Source organism: Pseudonaja textilis, chromosome 10, assembly GCF_049901715.1.
Source record: "Pseudonaja textilis isolate UNSWEBS1 chromosome 10, rPseTex1.2, whole genome shotgun sequence".
NCBI classification, from domain to species: domain Eukaryota; kingdom Metazoa; phylum Chordata; class Lepidosauria; order Squamata; family Elapidae; genus Pseudonaja; species Pseudonaja textilis.
The window spans coordinates 18,279,888-18,294,712 of NC_141999.1; the positions used below are offsets into that span (position 1 = coordinate 18,279,888).

Here is a 14,825-nt window from a genome sequence, read left to right on the forward strand (position 1 = left end):
GGTGCTGTCATTGTTTTAACCATTCAGTCGTGTCCAACTCTTGGTGACTTTATAGGCAAGAGCTCTCCATGCTACCCTGTCTATAATAAATATTAATATAATATAATATAATATAATATAATATAATATAATATAATATAATATAATATAATATAATATAATAGCATAGCATAGCATAGCATAGCATAGCATAGCATAGCATAGCATAGCATAGCATAGCATCATATATTATATCACACCATATCATATCATGCAATATAATATAATATAATATAATATAATATAATATAATATCATATCATATCATATCATATCATATCATATTATGCAATATAATATAATATATGATATACTACACTACACTACACTATAATATATATGCTAATTGCTGAGCTTTCTCTGGTGACTGCCTGAACAAGTCCGTGCTGTTTTCTTAGCAAGGATTTTTGGATTGTAATTGCATCTTTCCTAGGATGGATTTAGACCTGAGCATGTTGTGTAAACGCAGCCCAGTCATTCCACGATTTTCCATAATTCATAAACAAGGTAAGATTTGAACCCTTACTGCAGGAAGAAAATATGAGAGCATTCAATTGAAAACTGGTGGGATGACTCTCACGATGCATGAGGAAAAGAAAATACAGTATGTTCCAAGGAAACAGAAGCAATGAAAACGGAAGGAATTGTGCTGAAATATTTTCACTGAGTTTAAGGTATTTGGCTAGAAACCGGGAGGCCAGGAATTCTAGCCCTGCTTGAGGCATGAAAGCTGTCTGGATAACATTGGGCCAATTCCCAGGTTACTATGAGGTCTAGTCCTGCCTTAGGCAGGAAAGCCAGCTGGTTGACTTTGGACCACTTCCCCTCTCTCAGCCCATCCCATCCCACAGAGCTGTTGTAGTAGGGAAAAGAGAAGGAGGAGGAGGAAAGAGTACGAGGTATGTTTGCTGCCTTGAATTATTTCTAAAAACAATAAAGATGGGATAACAATCTAATAAATAAAATAAAATTCTCATAACATTTAAGGCATTCAGCTAGAAACCGGGAAGTCATGAGTTCTAGTCCTGTTTTAGGCAAAATGTCAACTGGTGATCTTAGGCCAGTCACTCTCCCTCAGCCTTGGGAAAGAGGCAAGGGCAAACCACTTTGGGATATCACCTAAAAAAATAAAAGCCATGGAGGGGGAAGGTTTTTTCCCCCCAGGGTAATGAAGTAATTGGGATTATTTCCCCCCTTATTCCAAATAGAAGACTGAAGCTGAGGAAAGTAACCCTATTTGCCAAGAAATAAAGACAGGCAAATATTGTTACCTAGTTTGGTAATGAAATGTTCGCAAGAAAGCAAAACTCAAAGAGAGTGCCAGGAACTCGCAGTAGGCAAATCCGGAAATGTTGTCTTTGGCCACAAGAATTACAGTAAATGTCAAATGTTTAATTTATGGGGGACCTGGGAAAATCCCAGAGTAAGATTTCCTGTATGAAAAACAACCTTGGGACTATTGTAGCTTCCTTAAGGACCTTGAATTGGGTGTGGCAATGCAGATGAAGAGCTTGTCTGTGATGCTTTCAAGCAGCTGCATCGTTTCCCAGATGCTTCAAGAAGCAGCTTTCCAGGAAGCTGGGGGAAAAAAAAAAACACAGCTGCTTTAAGGCATTCAAATCAAATTTTCATGGTGGACATAATGCAGGATAAGGAGGGTGGAATGCAAAAAGAAAAAGATGTTGAGACTCTAGAAAGAGCGTAGAGAAGAGCAACAAAGATGATTAGGGGACTGGAGCAGTAGTGGGATTCAATTTTTTTTAACTACCGGTTCTGTGGGCGTGGCTTGGTGGGCGTGGCAGGGGAAGGATACTGTAAAATCTCCAGTCAGGGGCGGTCTTTGCTGGTTCTCCGAAATATTCAAAATTTCAACTACCAGTTCTCCAGAACTGGTCAGAAACTGCTGAATACCACTTCTGGACTGGAGGCTCAAACATATGAAGAACGGTTGCAGGAACTGGGTTTGTTTAGTCTGATGAAAAGAAGGACCAGGGGAGACATGATAGCGGTGTTCCAATATCTCAGGGGGTGCTCCAAAGAAGAGGGAGTCAAGCTATTCTCCAAAGCAGTGGTCGCCAACCAGTGAGACAATTTTGGTGGTCTGCAGAGAAATTTCATCCCCAAAGCACCCCCCAAAGCAATTAATCCAGGCTGCGCGGGAACACAAGGTTGCGCTTGTCCACATGGCCCGTGGGAACACGAGGCTTGCGTTGCTTGCATTGTGAGCAACACAAGGTAGTGAGGGGAGGGAGGAAAGGACGCAGGGCAGGAATTTGCCCCACTCGTCCTACATGTCTAGCCTGGCCACCGGGCTGCTTCTTTCCACTTCTTTCTTCTTCTGCTTTTGGTTGCATGCAAGGAAAGCAGCAAAAGTCTTTCTTTCCCTCCCCCAAATTCCACCAGAAATGAGTCTTTGGACCCCACAAGGCCTCCTGCTCCAAGAGGCTGCACCGGCAAAGACTCATTTCTGGCAGAGTTTTGGGGAGAGAAAGAAAAGCTTCTGCTGCTTCTGCTGCTTTCCTTGCATGAAACCAAAAGTCTCTCTTAAAAATCAAGAGTCCAACAGTGATTAAAAGAAGGGATAGGAGGATTTGATTGGTGTAGGGCAGTATAAAAGATTAGTATGTGGGGGACTATAACTAACAAATTAAGGAGTATTCTAATATGTTGAACTAGGTGCTGAAGAAGTCTAGTTTATGACATAGGTCTTCATTTGATGAATTTTGAGTGTTGCTGTGCAATATATTTAAGACATTTGAATATTTGTTCTTCATTGCAGTTTAAAAAAAGTGGGGGGGGGACTTTCCTTCTCTCTTGCAATGTGGAGAATCCAAGCAACTCATTGAAAAGGTATCAGGAAATAAAAATCACAGCAGTTTGACAGCATAGATTTATTGATTGATATAGTGCCGAGAAGTGGTCAAAGTAGCTAATGAAAGTCTCTTGCAGAATCAACAGCCCCAGATCTCACTCATTTGCATGAATCTTAAGGGGCCAAGCCATCTAGAGATTAAGGTAAAAGATCTCTTGTTTTCATCTATGAAATGTTGAAGAGAATTACAGTTGAATAAGAGAAGCTGGGTTGGCTGGACAAAAGCGCTAGAGAGCAAGTGGGAGCTGTCCAGATATTTGGATGGGTAACGATCGTGCAAGCTGTAGTCCCAAACATCTTCAGGAAATTTAATTTCCTCACTAGGTTGGATCCATGAAGATAGCTCTGAAAAATCTCTGGGAAAGTTAGTGCTGAAATGTTATGGGGCTAGAGGGGAAATGCTCAAATATGTAGGAAATATTTCATTTAACTAATTGTGATTAAACTTATGTAAGTTAATTCAAATGGTCATTTTGAAGCCCACCATTTAAAGGCCAAGTCTAGAATTAAATGAAAAAAAAAACGGACGGATGAACGAAAAATAGTATTCTGTTATTGGCTGAAATTCACACTAAGGCAGAGGTCTCAAAACTTGGCAACTTTAAGACTTGTGTACTTCAACTCCCACTTCAACTCTCACCTGTAGCAGTTAAGATGTTGGACAAGGAAGACCCAAATTCAATTTCATGTTTTGACTGTAGAGCAGATTGCATGATTGTGCGCTGTCACAGCATTATTGTTTTGGGGGATAAACAAAAGGGAGAGGAAAATCCAGCCATAGATTAGATCTCGAAGTGCCAGATGAAATATGAATTAGATACATGTAAGAAACAAACTAATAACCCTGGCTAAATATTGATATTGATATTGTTCCAGGTAACCAATGGACCTTCTACAACCTTCATCTGGAGATCTTTTGATATCATAGAGTTGCATCACACATGAGACTTATCACTTGATGTGGATGGGTTACTGCTAAGGAGAACTTTCAGAATGTTAAAAGTTGACTCAGACGCAAGACTTCAAAATTCTCATGTTCCACTGCTGGTCATCAAGTCAGTTCATGCGCATATGAATGGAATGATGCCCACAACGTTACCTCCAACTAAGGCTTTGGGGTAAAGTTGTATGATAAGAGCCTCAGCCTGATGTTTTAATGGACTTGACTTTGGTGTCTAATAGTTGGAGTGGCGTATAGCTAAGGTGATGTACAGAATCCAAAAAATGATTCCAATGCCAACTGCACAATAGATAAATATGCGGGCCAGCCTGGAGTTCTCTCGGGCAGCTGTACTGTTTCCACTTCGGTTGGATTCTTGAGTCTGAAGAGAAAGAGACATAAGAATCAGATTGGTGAGCAGTGAAAACTGAGAAGCATCTCCAGAAATAAGGTGACCTGCAGTAGTTGTGGAATGATCAGCTGCCTTGGAAAGTCAACCCATCTTGATTTATTTAAATCCGTAAAGGATTAATTATTTACCATTAGATCACTCTAACACCAATCAATGTGCATTATTTATTTTCTTTAAAATATCAATGATAAATTATGTGATGAGAGATATAATTTGATCTATTGTTTTGCCAAGTGCCAGGCAGTGGCAAGGTGCCAGAGATTGATTCTTTGAGAATCCAGAGACAATGAATACACCACAAAGTGAAGAGATTTCAAGCTTTATTGTTTTAATTCTGGTAGAAATTAAATGAAAAGACAAGCAAGCACAACATATTAATTAAGGTGTTCTCCCTTCAGCTGTTGGGAACCCCGTTTCAAGCTTTGGAGAGACCCATATGCCATGCTTACACAGCTCTGAGTTCAAGTCTATGCAGAATCTCAGCTTAATGGGCAATATTTTTATTAAAACATAGCACCAGGACTTCATGATCCTTCTTATGCGGTCACAAGATTAGAAGCCCTAGTCTTCACTAGATAATTCTGGGATGGGAATCAAGTCAGGTAAGACAAAGTTATCAGCAGATGTGTGAAGACTCCCTTTCCCCTTATTCATCAAGCAAGAGTGAAAATGAGCAGGTTAAACAAGTAGAATAAGTTCTCAGCTTCAACTTTTCTTAATATGAAGTAGAAATCAAAATATATCACTAACTCATCGAAATACATTTGCCTTTTATATTGCCACCCCCTCTCTCCATCTTTCTGTCTCTCAAGCTATCTTTCTCCCTCCCTCCCTCCCTCTCCCCCTCCCTCCCTCTCCCCCTCCCCATAGATAGCTATAGAGCTATTTAACATCTATTTATCTATCGTTACCCATCCATCCATCCATCCATCCATCCATCCATTATCTATCTATCTATCTATCTATCTATCTATCTATCTATCTATCTATCTATCTATCTATCTAGTGATTGCATTGAAGTTCAAATCCCCCCTGACCAAGAGTTAATTGGATAAAGCTGTGCCATTCGTTCTTTCAACTCAAGCTACTTCAAAAGGGGTGTATGGTATCGATGAAAGATAGGGACCCTACCCATGCCTAACACTTTGAGCTCCTAGAGGAAAAGCATCTGCAAATAAATGTACAAAATCTGGCAGAACACAAATGAATGAAAGAGATTAATGAAGAGTTAAATATGTATACTATAAGAAGGAAAAGCAGGCAATTAGTCCTCAGTGAAGATATCATGATGTCACATATTCTGTTCCTCTGCAAATGCCACTACTTTATACTCTCTTACTTGTCCCCTTACTAATCTTCTTTTTTGTAGCCACACAGTCTCCGAGGAACATTTCATGGTACTGGAGCTATGAAAGAGGCTCTTGATGAGTTCCAGAATCTGGAGCCCACCTCCTTTAAACCATATGATTCTGTCCCCTTCATTTTTCCCAAATATAACTAAGAGGGTCTTCGGGAAAAATAAAAAGTCCAAGCTCTCTGCCACCTGCAGCACCCGTTCCCAGAGAAACTTACCTTTACAGAATAAACCAGGGCCGCAAACTCACCTTTATGGAATAAATCACAGCCACAATTCCGAAAGGTAGGAAACAGCAGAACATGGTGCAGATGGAGTAGCGCAGGTAGTCAGGCTCATTGGAGGTCTGGATGTGTGAAATAAAGATATCCTCCTGAGATTCAACAAATAGATCTTGTCGGGGCTTTGCAGAAGGTGGATCCTGGTACATCTGGTACTGTGGGGGTGCTGGCATTGAGGAAGCTGCCCCGTAGCCCAGAGAAGATGTTGGTTCAACATGGAATTTAAGTGAATCAGATTCTTCATGAGGTTTTTCTTCAGGGTAAGGGGAAGGATTTGCGGGGACAGGAATATGGGCTTCATAGCTTGGGTTGGTCATCATGCAGAGTTGCTCTCTCTCTCTCTTTTGTCACAGCCAGCGGGATCCTATCTTGGCTTCTGGTTTTCTTCCACTTCCACTGCCCTGCAGTGAAGCTGCTTAGGTTTTACTCCTTGGTGGTACCTAATGTCTGTTTTCCAACTCTTGTTTCTGTTCCTTTCTTGTACTTGGCAAGCCTTCTCTTGCTTGCTTGACGCGATACCTTATAATGCAGTTTGCTTCTTTTTTATCTTGTTAAGAGACCGCGCTACGCATTGCTCTGGCTTTCCAGCGGGATGACATCACCATGTCTTGGGGATCAGGAGTGGGTGGAATAAATAATTAGGCAGCCAGACTGATGGATACTGGACACGACCTATGGAAAGGGGTGCCAGGCTGGAGTTTGATGTAGAACATCTGTTAGTCCAAAGGCTAATTAAATAAGCCCAAATAAAATAAAATCCAAATAGATCAGGTTTATATGGGCATGTTCAGAATTTAATTACAAAAGTAATGGTCCAGTTTGGGGTGGGGGGTGGGGATTGCTGAAATGAAAAGGAGGTTTGCTTCAGGTGAAAAGACCACTAGGTAGTGAGGGTGGAGAAAATCTGGACTAAGGGTTTTAAGAAATACAATAATTGCATTTGTCCTCCCATTGAGAATTTTCCAAAATTCAAATAAGTGTCAACCTTTGTGCTCTGAGGATTCTATCAGTTTGGACTGGTTCAGGTGAACTGGATGTTAAATTTGCATCTGATTTGCCGAACCGTTATTTGAACCGACTGGCTGGCCCCTCCCACCCCTCCCCTCCCAGGAGACTCCACATGGCCCATTTTTGATGCAGGTAAGTGCAGGGTCCACGTGGAGGCTCTGGGAGGAAGAAAAATGGGCCTTCCGGAAGTCTGGAAACACACCTGTTTCTCACTTCTGGAGGGCCTCCAGAAACCTGGGGAGGCCATTTTTGACCTCCAAGAGGCCTGAGGGAAGCCTCTGGACCCTTGGGAAGGTGAAAAACACCTCTACCAGAAGTAATGGAAGTATCAAAAATTGAGAAACGGGGCCTGTTTCCGGCTTCCAGAGGGCTTTCAGAGCCTGGGGGAGGCCAGTTTTGATTCCCAAGAGGCACAAGGGAAGCCTCTGGACCCTTGGGAAGGTGAAAAATGGTCCTCCTGGAAGTTCCAGTAGGCCACGCCCATCATGGCCATGCCCACCCAGCCACTGGGCAGCGAACCAGTTGCTGGGATTTTTGAATCCCACCCTTGAGTGTAGAACACATGTTGGTAGGCCTCAGGCCTTTGTTTTTGTGCCCCTGTTGTAGGTAGATAGACTTTCATACTTGCACACACAAATGCACAGACACTGTGTCTCACATCTTTTAATAACTGAAGAATAACATTTCTGGAAATCTTCTGAGGATCCATCATTGACTTTATTGAACCCAAATGCTCAGGTGTCCTAAAATCCAGGAAGAGCAATCCAAGCACATGAGCAATGAGTCTCTCTCTGAAATCTCCATCAAGGAAAAGAGTGTTCACCCTCAAAGTTACCCACTCCCATTTAATTGTTTTCAGATTCAAGACTCAGATGAAAGGTGCAAACAGAGTAATTATTATTAATTCAAGTTGTATCATCCATCTCATCTAAGCAACTCTGCGTAGCTCTACTTTAGTCTATAATGTACAATTCAGTGATACATTCCCTTTAGACCTTACGTTGCTCCCTAGGGGCACAAATTACCAGTCTCGTCTAACTCCCGAGTGGCAGAATCCTACTACCTATAGCTCCCTTTTCCACATTTTTCCATCGGAAGATCTTTGTGGCTTTCAGTTGGACTACTTCCTTTTGCCAACAACATTTTCTGAGAGGGACAGAAGAGAAGAACTAATAACTGCTGTATAAAGGAGAAAAATCTCTTTTTGTGGCGGAGATTCTGCTTCCATTACCACTATCATTAATTACATTGCACCATTTTGCTTTGAAGTAGTCTGACACTGCTGATTCAATCAGTTTATCTGAATTATGCTTTGCATGGAATATTATGCCAGTGCATTGTCTGTTTCTGCCTAGTTTTCCATTTTGTGAAGTTACTGAGAGTTAATACATTTCCCCACATGCATTAACTCTCTCCCTACTTATTGTCATTTATAGAACTGATTTCTTCCAAACCATCTTGATAAGGTTCCTCACTCTAAGCTAGTTTAAGGAGAAGCAACTGATCCAGCATTTTGTGGTACAGTATTCTAACCAGATCTCAGCCCACTTGGATAATTCTGTAGCCTACATTTCACCAATTGTCTAGCCAAACATTATTGAGGTATTTGTCTACCACTGTCTCTTTTACAGCCTGAGACGTTAGGATTCTTCCTGAGCGTCTTTCTCTACCCATTATGCAGCTGCAGGCTAAGCCTTCTCTTATCTGATCATGAGAGGCCAGGTGAGGAGATGTGTGCCTCAATGTTGAGTTGGCCACACCCAGCCAGTCACATGACCACCAAGCCACACCCACCAACTAAACCACACCCACAGAACCAGTTGTTAAAAAAATTGAATCTCATCCCTGGCTGAAGGTTCTCAGAGGTGAGTCAGTTCAACGGAAACAACAGAAGGACAACATTGCAATAAAGGGAAAGGAGTTGTCCAAATAGATTTCCCACCTTCTTATGGAGAAGTATGGAAGTTCTTCGCCCTTTGTTCTATAAGGACTCTCTTGTCTTATAGATCAATCTCTCCTTAGGAAACCGATGTCCTTCCAGGGAAGACCTGCTCTCATCATTCAATTCTTTCCTTCAGCGATAAATTCAAGCCAGCCAGGGGAAAAAGAAAAAAGAATTGTGCTGAGAGGAGTCAAAATGCTTTGCACATTGCATATTGTATACCTCAAGCCAACATAGGCATTACAATAATTACAGGGCTTGAAATCATGCCAGTCTTTATATTTTATTTTATTTTTTCTTAAATACCAAGTAGCCATTTCAGTTTAGGAATTGTGGGTATGCGATGAGGAGTGCTTTAACTCTTCCCTCCTTGGCTATTTTTAATGAAAATAATTCTTACTCCACTGCAACCAGGTGTATGCCCTAAGATACCAAATTCTTTACTTTTGATTTATGGCAACACTGGGTCTTATATGCAATGATAATATCTTATGGAAGATTGTTCCAGAGACAATATGAGGAATATCCTTATGGCAGATTTCAGCTCTCACATCTAGTGTGTTGCATCCATTTCAAATGAATGAGACTTAGAAATTATGACATGTATTTTAATATAAGAAGTGCTGCTCACCACTAAATGAGCCAATGCTTCACATGTGGCCTCAAAACGGATACATTGACCTTTTCCCAAGCTATTGTTTCAATCTGGGGATCGATAAGAATCAGAATTCTCAATTAATAGGATTTCAGACTGCCCAATACTGTCTTCAGTGTATTATGGGGTAGTTCTTAGGTGTGGCCAGCAAAGCATGTGTGAACTTGTGGGAAGTCTGAAGGACCGGCCTAAGGTTAGATTCTGCACCAAGCGTTTTACACGATTTACATTAATTCAAAGAATGTAGTTTGATTTTAGAGAGTTTGATTTTCTGACTTCTCTTCCTTGTATTAAGACCAGAAACCATTTAAGATAACATGCTGTCTTCAGGGATTGTAATTTCCAAAGCCACCCTGATGAACTGTTGTAACTGTGGTCACACATTCAATGCTGGACAAAGACGAGAACAATAGTCACTGTGGTAAGTATAATCCCCAATGCAACGGCGATGTGATCCAAGATGAGTGCCACTGTGGAATATCTCTTAGCAGATGCGATATCTCCCCGTTGATTGGCCCCTTGAGTCTGAGGTGGGGGGGAAGGGAAAGAAAGAGGTAAAAAGAATATTATTGAGACCCATATAATTAGTCAACTCTGGGCATGTGGAAGAGCAAAGAGGAGAGAAATGTCAAAGCATGCATGAGAACACGATTTTTAAAATGGTGAGTGTGAAGGCAGAAGGATAGAGGAAAAGAACAGGAGGAGAAGAAAGCATGTAAGGAAGAAAGAGGTAAAGAGGAATGCACTATATACAAAGTGAAACGAAAGATTGATGAACGTAGTATTTATTCTCTCTCTCTCTGTGTGTGTGTGTGTGTTTGTGCAAAGACCGATCTTATTGCAGAAGGGACAAGATCAGCCTGGGTCTCAAATTAATTCAGTGGAATCCCTTTTTATCCATTTGGTACACTTGTACCCATATACCCTATTTTAGAAATGAAAGTCTTTGATAACTATTCCGATCGATTTAGCTCATCAGACTGAATGGAGGGTTTGCACAGGACTTTGGGTGATGTGAGAGTTTTTAAAGCAATTTGCACTAAAAACAGAGCAACAGCAATGACAGATAAATAGATTTCGTGCAGAAAAAAAAAGGACTCCTTTGCAAAAGGAACCTGGCAGCTGCAGGGGATCTATTTATGTTTGAATCAAGTGCTTACATGTCTTTCGACCACACGTTCAAGGCAACAGGTTATTGGGGTGCTTAAATCTCACCCATGGGGCTGCCCTGGAAACAGTGAAGGACTGGCCTGCGGTGCCTCTGCTACTGAAAAGGGGGCTCCAGATGGCTGTTCATTTCTCTCCCAAGCCCTCTTTTCGCTGGGAAAGTGCTTGGGCCATCATAGGCGCTCCCGACATGAGTGATGTTAAGCTGGCTATGCCCACCCTGACCCACCCACCCTCTTGAGGTCAAACACAACCCTGATGTGGCCCTCAATGAAATCAAATTTGACCCCTCTGTCCTAGGTTATTTGCACACGCTGACTAATCATGGCATCAACATTCCTGCTAAGCCACACGGTCTTTGTTACAGGTATTCATACCTTCTTGCAATTTTTTGGATTATCTCTCTTGCTCAAATCTTCTGTCAGAGGGTACAAAGTTCTATTTATTTATTCATTTGATGCCCCCCTCAGTGTCAAAATATTCATAGCGGCTTATAAGATAATAAAAGCGTATATGGAATAAAAGCAATTAAAACGGGCAAGAATTAAACAGCAACAAAAAACCAAGAGGACAAACGGTTATGTGGGTTTGTCTCTTCTCTCTTTTTCCCATCAACCTCCTCCGAGTGTCTTTATCAGGGCGCCAAGCCAACTGACAGAGCCGAGATTTAAGGCTCTTCTGAAAGGCCAAGAAAGTGGGGACGGATCTCACCTCTGATGGGATGTTAGCCCTTGAACCCGTTCTGATCAGGAAACAGGTGTCTGGAACTCTTCCTGAGTAATGCAGGCTACACTACCAGTGGTGGGATTCACATAATCTAACAACCGGTTCACCCAGGGTCAAATTGGCTGTCGTGGAAGGCATGACCCAACCTGGTCCCCCAGTTCTGGCACACACATGGGACAAATCTCCCACAATGGTCAACCTGACCCTATGCAAACCGGTTGTTAAATTAAAAAAAAAAAACTTATTTCAGCTAACATTCAAATCAGCACGTTTAATGCACTTCTCTGATATATGTCTTGACCTTAAAAAAATCATGATAGTTTGATATCTGAAACACTTTAAAAATAAATATAATATGTTTGCTGGAAGGAATCATATTCTATTACAGGTCATCTTGTCTCGTTTAATGAACAGCTCAAGTTACACTGGCACTGAAAAAAAGTGAAGTACAGCTGTTCCTTGCACTTATGGCGGTCATAGCATCCCCATAGTCAAGTGTTCTCTCCCTCTCCCTCTCCCTCCCTCTCCCTCTTCCTTTCCCTCCCTCTCCCTGTCTCAATGAAACTCACCAGTATGGAATAAACCAAAGCAGCTATGCCCAAGGGGAGGCAGCAGCAAAGGAGGGTGAAGATGGAGTAGCCCAAATAATCTGGTTCATTGACAGGTTGGACATTTGTGATGAGGATGGTTTGTTGAGGCTTCACAGCTATGGCTCCAGCAGGTCCAGCATAAGGTTGGTACTGGTATGGCATAGTGGGATATGGCTCATACATTGGAGGCGGTGGATTAATAGCTGATTTCATGGGATCAGGCTGATGTCCAGGATGAAACGATTCATTTATTTGAGATGTCTTCTCGTTCTCTGGATAGCTCATCTCGCAGCCTGCTCTCCTTCCCTTCCCTTCCTTGAAGTTCTGCAATGTCTCGCCTCGCTTCTCAGCAGACTTTTCTTCTTCTTTATTTTTTTCCTCAAATGCTCCCCAAGTCCTGCTGATCTTTTTCTATTGCTTTGGTTGCACTTTTATCTCTTCTTGCTTTGGTAGAGTCCACGGGTGGGATTCAAATTTTTAAACAACTGGTTCTGTGGGAGTGGCTAGTTGGGCATGGCCATGTGACTGGATGGGCATGGCTTCCTCCTCCTCCTCCTCCTCCTCCTCCTCCTCCTCCTCCTCTTCCCACTTTTTGTCTCCTGGACCTCAGGCAAGCCTCCTGGGTGAAGGAGTAAGACAGTGAGGGGGATTCCGGCACAGCCGATCATTGGAACAGCTGATCATTGCGAAGGAAGAAAAAGGAAATTCTCTAAGGAGTTACTGGGCGGGGATACTGCTGTCAATGATGTCAGGCAGGTGCGCGACGTCGCACACGTGCGATAAGGACTGACTGGGCAGGAAGGGAAGGGTGGACGGAGAGGGGCGGGGCCAGCCAGAGCCCGATTGGCCGGTTTTCTGAACTGCGTAGAACCATAACAACCAGTTCTATAGAACTGGTCCGAACCAGTAAACTCCCACTCCTGCTAGCGTCCTTCTCTCATGGACTGAAACTTCTTCGGTCGGTAGGTTGGCTTCAAACAGATGGTTTACTTTAGGGGAGACTTGCCCCACTCTCGGAAATAACAGTTCCTTAATTTTCATAGAATAAGATTTGTCTGGTGGGGGGAAATGTGGCAACGAATGAACGAGGATGGATCTGGACTGGGTGGGGCAGCACTGGCAAAGAACGGATATTCCCCTAGAAACAGATGATGTAAATCCAGTTCCTCAGTGTCCCCCCCCCCCCACCCAGTAAGGGAGAGTTAGAGAAGCTTTTCCTACCAAACAGGCCTTCCACTTCACAACTGAAAATGGGAACAGGGTCTGGACATTTATTTCTGGGTCCAGTGTTTCCCTCCACCATCTTACTGACTGCTCAATCTCTTACACAGTGGCTGGATTTATCGCCTCCCACTAACTGGGAAAAAGAAAAAAACAACCCTGTCACCAAACATATAAGGATGTCATTGCACAAAACTTCCTCCAAGCAACGGATGTGCACCTTTTGCAATCGTCTTACAAGGGAGGCCAGCCTATAAATACCAGGATATCCCTTACTTAGGACTGCAACTGAGTCCAAAGTTTCTGTAATTGTGAGACATTTATTAAGTGACTTTTGCCCCATTGTACAACTTTTTTTGGCCACAGTTAGCAGCAGCAGTAGCACTTAGACTTATATACCACTTTACAGCCCTCTCTAAGCAGTTTACAGAGTCAGCATGTTGCCCACAACAATCTGGGTGCTCATTTTACCAACCTCTGAAGGATGGAAGGCTGAGTCAACCTGGAGCCTGGTGAGGTTCGATCTGCTCAACTTCTGGCAGTTGTTAAGCGATTTGCTGCGAATGATAAGTTAGTAACCTGTTTGTTAAGTGAAACTGGCTTCCCCATTGACTTTGCTTGTCAGAAGGTCACAAAAAGGGATTGCGTGATCCTGAGACACTGCAACTGTCATAAATATGAGTTGGTTGCCAGGCATCTGAATTATCATCATGTGACCATGAGGATGCTGCAAAGGTTGTACCTGTGAAAAATGGTCATAAGTCACATTTTTCAGTGCCGTTGTAACTTTGAATGGTCACTAGATGAACTGTTGTAATTAAGCAAACCCATTGTTCACCGTGGGCCAATTTTTGCCAAACATTGGAGGTCACCTGGAAGAAAACACCAGTTTCTGGCAAAAAGAAACTTTGTAAATTACAATCATGTGTCTGCAGGACACTGGAAACAACTGTAAATATGGGCTGATGTTGAGTGGCCATAATGCAGTCATGTGATTGTGGAGGGTGGGCAGGGGAGGACGGAGGTTGGACCATCAGAATGTGAATCCTGCTGCACTCAGCTTCCTGGATCCTGAAGAAGGGGAACTCTTTGTGGACGCTTTACCTGGGAAGCAGCAACACCTTTGGCAAAGTTTGTTGTTCTTCATAAAATGGTGAAAAGATGGGTTAGATGGTATTACTGTTGGATGGAGTCAAAATTGGCTGATTGATGGTGTCAGCGATGCACCCGTAGCAAACAAGACTCCGAGGAAGGTAGACTCCTCAAAGAATAGTTTTATCAGTTCTATCATATTGGCACAGATCTGAGAAAACCGACTCTGAAGGTACCAGAAATTTTCACCTAATTAAAAGTCATAGTTTTTCCCCTTTTCCAAAGCAATCAGTCACGTGCGCCAATTGAGGTGCCACCTGGTTGCCAGGTAACACCACTCCTCTCTCTGACCACCTGTGGAAATGCCCTTGGTTCCCAAGGGAAAGTATTTTGTTTTGGATACCAAGCCGCAGCTATCTTTATCCCCCCCATCCCTATCCCTCAGCTCCAGTGTGGCAACACTGGAGTGACCAAATTAATTGTCATAGAATAAGATTTGTCAGGTGGGTGGAAATGTGGCAACGAA

General features: G+C 42.6%; 1 long non-coding RNA gene across 1 annotated transcript; it reads right to left on the minus strand.

Moving 5' to 3' along the window:
• Window positions 1-9,112: 9,112 nt before the first annotated feature.
• Window positions 9,113-12,541, minus strand: LOC113448216 (uncharacterized). Its single transcript, XR_015744821.1, has 2 exons — window positions 11,966-12,541; window positions 9,113-10,028 (listed from the first exon to the last, which is right to left on the minus strand). It is a non-coding gene; the product is annotated as an uncharacterized LOC113448216 (long non-coding RNA).
• Window positions 12,542-14,825: the final 2,284 nt, after the last annotated feature.